We start from the raw sequence: 10315 nt of genomic DNA, 5'->3' as shown, positions 1-10315 counted from the left end.
AACATTGCATAACCGAACACAATTTTATTGTTTTTATTTCGAAAAATTACGTCACGGTGTAGTAACATATAATATTATTGTCAGCTTAAAAAATTAAATTGTAGGTAGGTAAATACACTACAGTATTTTAAAAATAATTGAATCATTAAATCTAAGAATAAATTTAAATATACGTTAAACGTACCAGCCACTGCGTACCTCTTTAAAATATGACTCACAATGCACGTAATTCAATACAATATTTTATTATTGTGTAAAACATGCGGACACGATGAAGTATAACAATATTGTAAGAGTAATATTTTTATTTATTTACCTATTTATAAGAATAATGATTGCAGTGAAAAATTAATTAGCAGTCGAGCTAGGAAATAATTAATGTATTATACAGTTTTTCGTTAGTTCGTTTCGTGAATCGAAGACGATCACTTCGATATAGTCAGTCCGATGATCGAGCAGTGTATCGGCTGTGTGTGAGTGTGTGTGCATAAAGCGCACCTGAAAATGTAAAACGTATATGAAAAAAAACAACGAATTTTTATTAGAAATCGTCACGTGTGCATCGGGTGTTGGTGGGGTGTCGACCGGGTAGCCGGCACTCGGCGCCGGGATCCTGCCGCTCATTCTGGCTTCATGCGCCGCAGTTCAAAAATCCAGTGCGAATCCGTATATTATCTCCATACCTCGCTCGCGTCTCGGATAATTCGATATTTTTTTCGACATTTTTCAGTGCGCGTCCATTTTAAATTCAACGATATATTATAGTGTTTTAAAGTGTTTTTTTAAATTATTTTTTTAATCATATTATCGGTTAATTATACTTTATTTTAATATATTTTTGTCTTATTTTTCGTTGATTTTTTTCACATCTAACCTACCTACGTTTCGTATACGTACAATACCATTATAATTTTATGTGTTAATTTTCATTTTTAATTGTTTTGAAACAGTGTGATTGCAGTTTTTCTTGGACGATGACGAACATTTAAACGTAAGTTAAATATTTAAAACATATAATTAAATTTAAGCAAATAATATTTTTTTTATGACAAAATACAATTATATTAAATATACATATATGAAAAAATTATTTACTTGGTGGTCAGTATCAACAATATCAAAATTGTTTTTAATTCGTTACAAACGAATGCCATTTTTTTTTTAACCAGAAAAATTACACATGTGATGGTTGTTAGTTTTCCAAAATTACGAACGATAAAATACCAAACAGCTTAGAAAATCTGTAGAATATTTTTTGTAGACATAAAAATATATATTTTTCATAATATTATGTTTCTTAAGTAAATTATTAGGTTGCAGTCCTACAAGATGGTATTTCCCATTTACCATTAGTTATACATTGTATTTCAATAATAGGACGCCTGTTTACGTGTTTGCACAGTAAACTCGGCAGGTAATATACAAGGTATAAAAGGTCTCTTCTCAGAAAAACGAACGAAGTATACTGAGAGGATCAATTATGTTGTTGTGTCGGAAACGACCAGGACTCAGCAAAATATAGCAAAATTCTTTACGTATCATGCACAGGACTACATCACTTGTATATATCTACAAACACTGCCTATTATACTTGATTTTGTACAATATTATATATATTAAATACGCACCATTAGAACTAAGACATATCAACTGAAAAAATGCTAACGTGTTTTATTAAAAGATATTTTCTTAGTACGATATTGCACTTGTATTTATTAAAAAAGAAGCTTATTCATCAAATTATTCAATTGAACAATCAATATAAAAAATAATATTTGTTAAAAAAAAAATAGAACAAACCAGGTTTCAGTAATAGTTTTAATATAAGACGTAACGTCAAAACGAAAAACGGCGGAAGCAATCACTAAAAGCCCTATTATATATTTTATATAATTTTTATATTCAGTATATATTAAAACAATATTATTGTTGATAAAGTTTTATTATTGAAAATAACTTTTATTGAAAAAAATGGAGAAGTTCTTTACAAGGTTTTTTTTAAATATAATATGACAAACGCTTAAAAATCTAATACCTTAAGTCCTTTAGATTTGAAAAGTTAATTACTTCATTAAAGTTATTAGGTAAAGTCAAAATTACTTTGGTTCCTATTAACGACCGTAACGTTGAGTATTTACTGATACTATTTTAATATAAAAAAATATGTCTATGCTCATGTGTAAAATCAAAATATGATCAAAACGCAATCTTAAAGCACAAAAATAAAATTACCTTTTGTTTAATGATTTGAGTTAAACACTTAAACAATATTTCTGAATAATACTTTAAAAAAATATTGAGTTTCAAATTCAGTATAATAATAATATTTTATATGAATAATATTATACATTTTATACGATATTTTTCTATGAGTAACTCATAGTACTTTATAGCTCGATAATTTAACATATAACGTTTATGCATTTTATAGAATCATTAAAATATACTAGTTTAAAAAAAAACTATTGGTTGTTTTAAAATATTTTGAAATATTTTGTAATATATAAAATAGAATATAATTAGTACCCATAATAAAAGTAGTTTATAGTGTATCTGTTTATAGGAAATGTATAAAGCTATCAAGTATTGTCGTTAATCTCCTTTTGAATAAATTTTAGAATCAAAGTTACATAATGAATTTAGTGGTTCTTCAAAATTTAATTTGAAATTTATAGCTTAAAGTTATTCTTATTTTAACAATATAATGGGTGTTTTAATCATACTAGATTCTGTAAGAAATTGAATTTTCACTTTTTAATTGAATTTTCCCTTTTCAGAGAGATACAAGCTCAAATAAATTTTGATTTAAAATCCGTAAATTAATAATCATGAGTTTCACGGTTTTAAGTATTACTAAAAAATAAACATAATATAATATAAAAATATGAACAAATCCTTTTTTCCATCTATTATGAATTGCAGCTATATACATTTTAATCATTTAAAGAATAATCTAAACAATATTATAATAATTGTTATTTTAATTTTTAAATTTCAATACAAGCTATATTTACATTGAAATAAAAAATAATAATTCGTATTTATTTGATGTCCCATCATTTTTAAATAATTTTAAATAAATTAATAGATAAAAATTTATAAATACAATAATCCATAAAACAATAATAAGTCAGTATAATGGTTATATTATATTAGTATAGGTATAGGTTAATTATAAAGAATGAAAGTTACGTTATGGTTTTTCGCGTATTAAAATTGAAAACAATTAATCATGCTAGGAAGTGCTCTAAATGTATACACGTTTATTTTACTAGCAGTACCTACTCAAACATACATGAAATAATTCTTTACTCCATATAGATGACTGACAAGCTTTGAATTTATCTAGGATTATCCTAGATGAAATTATCAACCAGAATGTTGATGTAATAACATAACGCTTACAAAATTATTAATCGAAACGAATTGTATTTATGGTATTTAATGGTATTCAATGGTATTTAAAATAAGTAATACAATTCTAAGCCATCTGCAAGTTTTTATTTAATCTCACCTCTTTGTCAAATTTTCCACTTAAATCCTGCTATGTATCCAACATTTTATTTTCTCAAAATTTAATGGCCAAACTTTATTGTTCAACAGTAATAAAAATATAAACATATTTAACTTTCTTATCAACAGCGACCCATCGTCGACCTTAAAACATCCACTGCCATCCAAAATATTATTCCAATCCATTATATCAAAATGCATAGTCAAGATATTATTTTATTTAAGGTTTGTTTTGTTTAAAATGTATATATTCCTAGGTTTAGTGAAAGTTATAATGTTTACGATGTTCATAATTAAAATCTTTTAAACTTAAACAGTATATGTTTAAATAATAACATTTGAAAAAAATTGTTTTTAATGTATCACAACTTGATATATATGTAGTGAATTTTTGTAACCATTTTGATTATTTTATTAGGGTAGGTACAATATAATACTTCTGTTTATAATAATGATCGACGAAACATAACGTCGAAGTTATAAATCCTAAAAGTCATAATATAAATGATTTACTCACATTAAGCAAAATAAAAATCATTTCCCAGACGATCCTAAACTGGTTTTCTGTTATTTTCGCATGTGTTAAGTTTAATAACCTCATTTCATATAAGTAGCTGGTACCTATATACCCACAATATAACATAACCACCTCATTCGGTAAACGTACGCGGTTGCCTTTGAATATTGTGTTCGCCGTCAATTTGGACCGCATGCTGTTATCAGCCGTGGATCTATTCAAAAATTATAATAAATACCTACTAATTTTGTCCTCATTTTCCTTCTCTCTTTTTTTTTTTTTTTTGACTGATGTTGTACTATTATTATTGTATACGTGACTCGAATTCTATAATTGTGTGAAAATAAAATGATGTAATATAATTAGGTAGGTACTCTGATATATAAATTATTATACAATAATAGTATTCCGTATACTTAATACCTAGGCAAGTATATGTACTATCTGCGCATATCATTTTTGACACTCAGCCCGGTGTCCAAAAATATTATAATTTATAATACTAATTAACTATTATAGTTATGTATTAATATGTGGAGTGATATTTTTAGCGTCAGGGTGAAACTTATATGTTTGTAAATTGGAATTAGGTATCTATATTATATATCTAATAAATTATATTATATATAATCTCTATTTTCCCAATTTATTTAAATGCAGTTAAAAAAATGATTTATTACTTATATGGGGACATGGGGTATTATTTAGTTAAGACTACAGTTATAGTGTATGTGTAGAATTAAGTACCTAAATACCTACAGTTAACGGACTTGTCTATAAATTTGTATGTTTGTATATAATATATTGTAGGTGTATTACAAGTACAACATAACAAATACACTCATGGCGATAGGGCATGTAAATATACATCGGAATCTTTGTTAGTGTTTATACTATGTGAAATATACACAGTGCACGTGGTTGTTATAGGTATAATATTATAAGTGTATTTCATAGTGACCGGTGATTATAGTGGTACGTCAAATATATACATAAGCCAACTCGGCTTAGCCCCCCATGGACATATTTTTAGCATTCCTGGTTAAATCCAAGCCATTGAATAAAAAAACTGTCTGTTCTATGTGTAAAATATTCAATAATTATATAATTATTATACATGTAACTATATATCCCTATACTTATGTAATATATTAATATGATGGATGTTGATGATGATTAATATGAATATGTTTACCTTGCAGTATACAAGCTTGTGTATAAACTATAAGGGCCGGAATCAAAACATATATCAGGTTGACTATATGGGCCAAAAACATATTGGGTAATTTGCTATTTAATAAGATATAATTATGTATAGAAAGTTGAAAGTTAACTATCTTAAAAGATTATCGATGATAATAATATACTATAAGCATTTGCATCAAAATTGGCTTATAACTGTATACTATTATAGAATACATTATTTTAAGCTTATTTTTATTTTTACAATTTATTTTTGATGACAAGAGGTGAGGAGGGCTTTTACCAAGTGGTTTATTCTCAACTTTTGACTTATTGTACTACCACTGTTAATCCATGTGACATTATACTCGAATGACACCTATGATGGGGGTTTTGCACCATCACACGCGTTATTTAAACTTTGCTTTTCTGTATAGGATTCTATGAATAGATAAAAGCTTTATAAGTACCTAGTGGTAAAGAAGATAATTTCTATATTCTGCTCTATATTAGCTACCTATAATTAATATTATGCTACCTTTAGGACCAAATCGTATTACTTTTTAAATTTGACATTAGTCGGGTGTTTAAAAAGAAAAATAAGAAATTATTGAAATATTAAGTCTTATATAAACGGATTTATTTCAAACCGAAAACCAATAGTTACACCTCACAAATGATTATAATAGCAGTACCTACCTACCCATCGAAATTTATCGCACTTGGTTTATGTTTAGACTATATAACTATTATCTATGATTTACCTAAATTATTATATCTTATGTAAATACTAAATGCTGTACAAAACTGCAGGTCAAGGTTGAGTTTTTCCTCAATTATATAAATTTGATTATACTCATGAAAATAATAAAATTGAGCACTCACTATAGGTACTCACTCATATCGCTGTACTTTATAAATCATCTTTATACGAAACATCTATTAACAGTGAATTTTAATGCTCATCTATATTTTATTATCTTATATATCATATATAACCTTGAACTACAAAAAAATCAAAACAATTGACCTATATAGGTACACGCTGCCGAGTTGCCATTTATTATTTATATATTCAGTATAATATAGGGTACACGGTGTAACAGAGAACTAAAAACTGGAAAATTTTTATAAGTTCATCCTAACTAAATATTTCGATTTGTTTAATTCAATATTTAAAGAGTGATCTGCATTATACCTAATTGATACAAATCTTTTTTTTTTTCAAATGAGAATTATTATCCTTTTTAACTGCACATTATTCAGCCGGTTATATTATTATTATTTATTATATCATCACGTTTGCTGTGATGAAATACGTGGCGATTTTTTTCATCCAAAAACCGCAAAGTTGACATCATTATCGCGTCTACAACGAAGAGCCGTCGCACACGCGACGGCCGCGCGTAATGGCAATCGGCAAACCGGCCGTATTTAACGAACCGACAGCCACCGCCGTTCATTGGTACCCCACCTGGACCCAGTGGGTATTCGCGACCAATCCTTCTCCTCTGCCGGCCGTGGTGGTGGTAAGAAGGGGTGGGGGACATATATCTAGTGCGTGTTTATAATAATAATAGTATAATATGTGTTACAATATTATTATTATTTATTATTATTGCCATCGACTTTTACTTTCAGCAACGCGGGACCCCGGGGCGCCGTGAGATGCGATTTTCGAGACAACGACGACGACAACGGACGAACTGCTCGCGGGTTGACTCGTTGCCAAAACGAGAGACGACACCATAATAATAATAATAGTAATAATATACCGTTGCAGTAGTATACGATGCTGTGCCCGAGCGCGGGACGTCGATATATCAAATCGTCGGGGAAAGAAAGAAAACGAAAACCGTAGTTACCCGCACACGCGCGACAATAATAATAAAATATTATTTTTATATACTTTTTTTGTGTAAAGCGCCGGTCAAATTTAAAAACCACGCGATCGTAAATATAGCAGAGATTTCGCTCGTGATTTTTGGCGGGTCGCCCGAGACGATCGTTATCACGCTGTCACGCGGACAACAATGCGCGCGTGTTTCTATATTATTATTATAAATGTATAACATATTTAATATATACAACCACTACTGCAGCAACTGTCGAGCAGGCACAAAAGACGAAAAATACAATGCTCTCGATAATATAACGATAATAATAATATAGGCGCGTACAGAATATATTATAAAACCTACCTACTTCCTGCTTAAAGTATTATTATACAATACGAATATAATATAATATATTATGTGCAGTTCCGTTTTTCGCGGAACCTTCCGTTCCTGATGACATTAATACTAGTAGATACATATCATTATTATTATTACGACAAGAGACTGCATCATGTGCACCCCGCCGCAGCCGGTCCACGCGTGGTCCATTATCACCAGACATTTCGGCCTCCGGTTTTTATCTGGGACGATTATTATTATATTGCTGCAGCAGTCACGCCGCCGCCTGCAGACGTGATCGCGAATCGTTTATAATCTGCAATGGGTATAAATATATTTATAAATATACCAATAATACCTCTGTAGCCTGCAGTGGCGCAAATCATTTTACTTTTACGGGGACAAACCTAGAAATTTACCATTTACCAGCTGGCATCCACCCACCTCCATCATTAATCATCATACTCGTATTATGAACTGCTTTATATAATATGTTATAATGATACAATGTACTATATTTTTACAGTAGGTAGTTACAGGTACCTATAATAGTACGAGTATAAAACCTCTATATATAAGGATACACTATAATATATATATATATTATATCATTTAAGCATTTTAAAATGAAAACACATCTATAGATAATATCCTTACTTTACTCTAACATAGCATGGTTACATTTTAAATGGATCATTTAGAGCCTACTGGTGCTACCTACCTATAGTACCTATTGTATATGTTATGGGTAATGTTAACATTTGGATAAAATCGACATTAGCCATTCGTTTTGGCTAATGTTTAATTTTTCGTTTATAAACATGAATTATCAACATTATCCGGATATTGTTAACTTTAACCTGTCTATATTGTATACAGCGGCGTATTTAAGAATTGTTATAGGGAGGGGATGACTCATTGAATATCACACATAAAAATAACATATGAAAATACTAAACACGATTTAGTGTTTAGTTATTAAATTCTTTAATAATAGAAAAAAGACTAAGGGGGATCAATCCCCCCCCCCTTAAATACGCCGCTGATTGTATAATTTTAAAAGTTATATACCTATTAAATAGAGTTGTTAGCATTCTATACAATAATAAATAGCATTGGACTGCCAGAGTATAATATTATCTTAATTAATTTATAACCGAGTTAGTCTGCAGTTATCTTACCGATAAAGTGAACAGTTTACGTGTGATCACGATTTAAGGTAACACTTAATATCTCAGGTGGATGGGGTTTTCGGGAGATGATAGAGAGTACCTAAATATATATTTTCAGATAAATTTAAAGTCTTTAACACTTTTGGTGTACGCCTTCGCAATACAACTTAAATTGTTTTATAATTGAAACACTATTTTTTTCTACATATTCAGATAAATTATTATTTTTAAAATATTTTTCGTATCAAAAGTTTGTTCTATTTACAAAACTGATCAAGTTAGAGTAAGCCAAAATTTGGAATTTTGCATAGTTCGTGTTTAATGAAATTGTCATTTATAGCTGGAAATAATAAAATAAGAGTGAAATAATTAAACATTATTTTTAGAGTATGGTATTTCGTAAATTGTATTAATCAAATGGCATATAACAAAATCTTTGTACTGGTAATAGTAATATTATATTAATATTATAATTAAAAATAAAATGTACTAACTAAATTTATCTTATTCTTATGAATTGTTTAAAATGTTCGCCAATATATCTTAAACATGATTCAACTCGCCTAAAAAATTCAGTCAAAGTTTCCGCCTTACTATATAGTCCTCAATTAAAATATCATATGCTACCTGTATTGTGGTTTAAACTCCTCAAGATTGATAGATGAATCTGTATAAACCACAGTATTTAAATATTCAGAAATATTAAGACGTCTAAATATAGTTTAATTTAGTTAATACATTTTATTTTTTATTATAATATTAATAATTATTAGTAGTTTTATATATATATATATATATATATATATATATATATATTCAATATTTTTACTAATTTAAAATGATTTTATACATTTTTATGGTTGTCAAGACATTACACAAAAGTTCTCGGATATTATATATTATCCGGTGAATTTTAACATTAACCAGCATTTAATAATATCAATGGCAGGTCTTATTATCAGTTGGCTTATGATGTTGTAATATTCGGCTAATTTTGACTTTATCCAAATGCTATAACATTACCCATAACATATACATTTGTGTTGCGTTTGTGATACGTGAATACAAATATACAACACAGAAGTTGTAATGTCCTCTTAACGAGTCAAGACTAAATAAGACACTTATTTCTTTAGAAAACATAATAAACATCTTATTGAAAACAATTTTATTTACTTAAGTTGTTAAATAACATTTTACAAAAAAAATAAAAATATTTTTTACAATTTTTCACATTGTATTTTTTTTTTTTAAGACACATGTAATTTCGCAATTTTGATTCCTTATCCTAAAGCTGAATAATTTTTGGTGTATTTCGATCCAAAAATCATATTTTGATCAAGTATATTCTATATTAGTATTTATAGTTTAGTTATGAGCAGAGAAATGAAGCGACATTTTAAGGGATGTTGTCGTATAGATAGATATAATACTAATCTATACTTTAAACACATGTGACTTCATAAAAATTCATAAATACTAATACATAAAATATCGATTTCAATTTCAATTTTTATACATGAAAGTACAACAAAAATATTATTCTAATTTAGATTAAGGAATTGAAAATACATATATTGCAACTAAAAATAGTGGAAAAGAGTCTAGCTAAAATTATAAAGATAGTAAAAAAAATATTTTCAAAAATCTTAGTAGTATTTTATATGAGTATTTTGTCTTACGTTAGGTGAAATACTCGTGGAAATACTCGTACATATAGTTCTATATGTATTTTGATGCAGTTGGCCGTCGTT

General features: G+C 28.1%; 1 protein-coding gene across 3 annotated transcripts in view; it reads left to right on the top strand.

Annotated features, from left to right (window-relative positions):
- Positions 1 to 612: 612 nt before the first annotated feature.
- Positions 613 to 10315, top strand: part of LOC107167763 (uncharacterized) — an 89679-nt gene continuing 79976 nt past the window's right edge. For all 3 annotated transcript variants that reach the window (XM_089229297.1, XM_089229294.1, XM_089229295.1), the window contains exon 1: positions 613 to 991. The gene's annotated coding sequence lies outside the window, so the exon portion shown is untranslated. The remainder of the gene's footprint in view (positions 992 to 10315) is intronic.

Source organism: Diuraphis noxia, unplaced genomic scaffold, assembly GCF_037042655.1.
Source record: "Diuraphis noxia isolate RWA-SAM2 unplaced genomic scaffold, SU_Dnox_SAM2 contig0005, whole genome shotgun sequence".
NCBI classification, from domain to species: domain Eukaryota; kingdom Metazoa; phylum Arthropoda; class Insecta; order Hemiptera; family Aphididae; genus Diuraphis; species Diuraphis noxia.
Note: the sequence above shows the minus strand (reverse complement) of the source record. Positions and strands in the feature narration are given on the sequence as shown.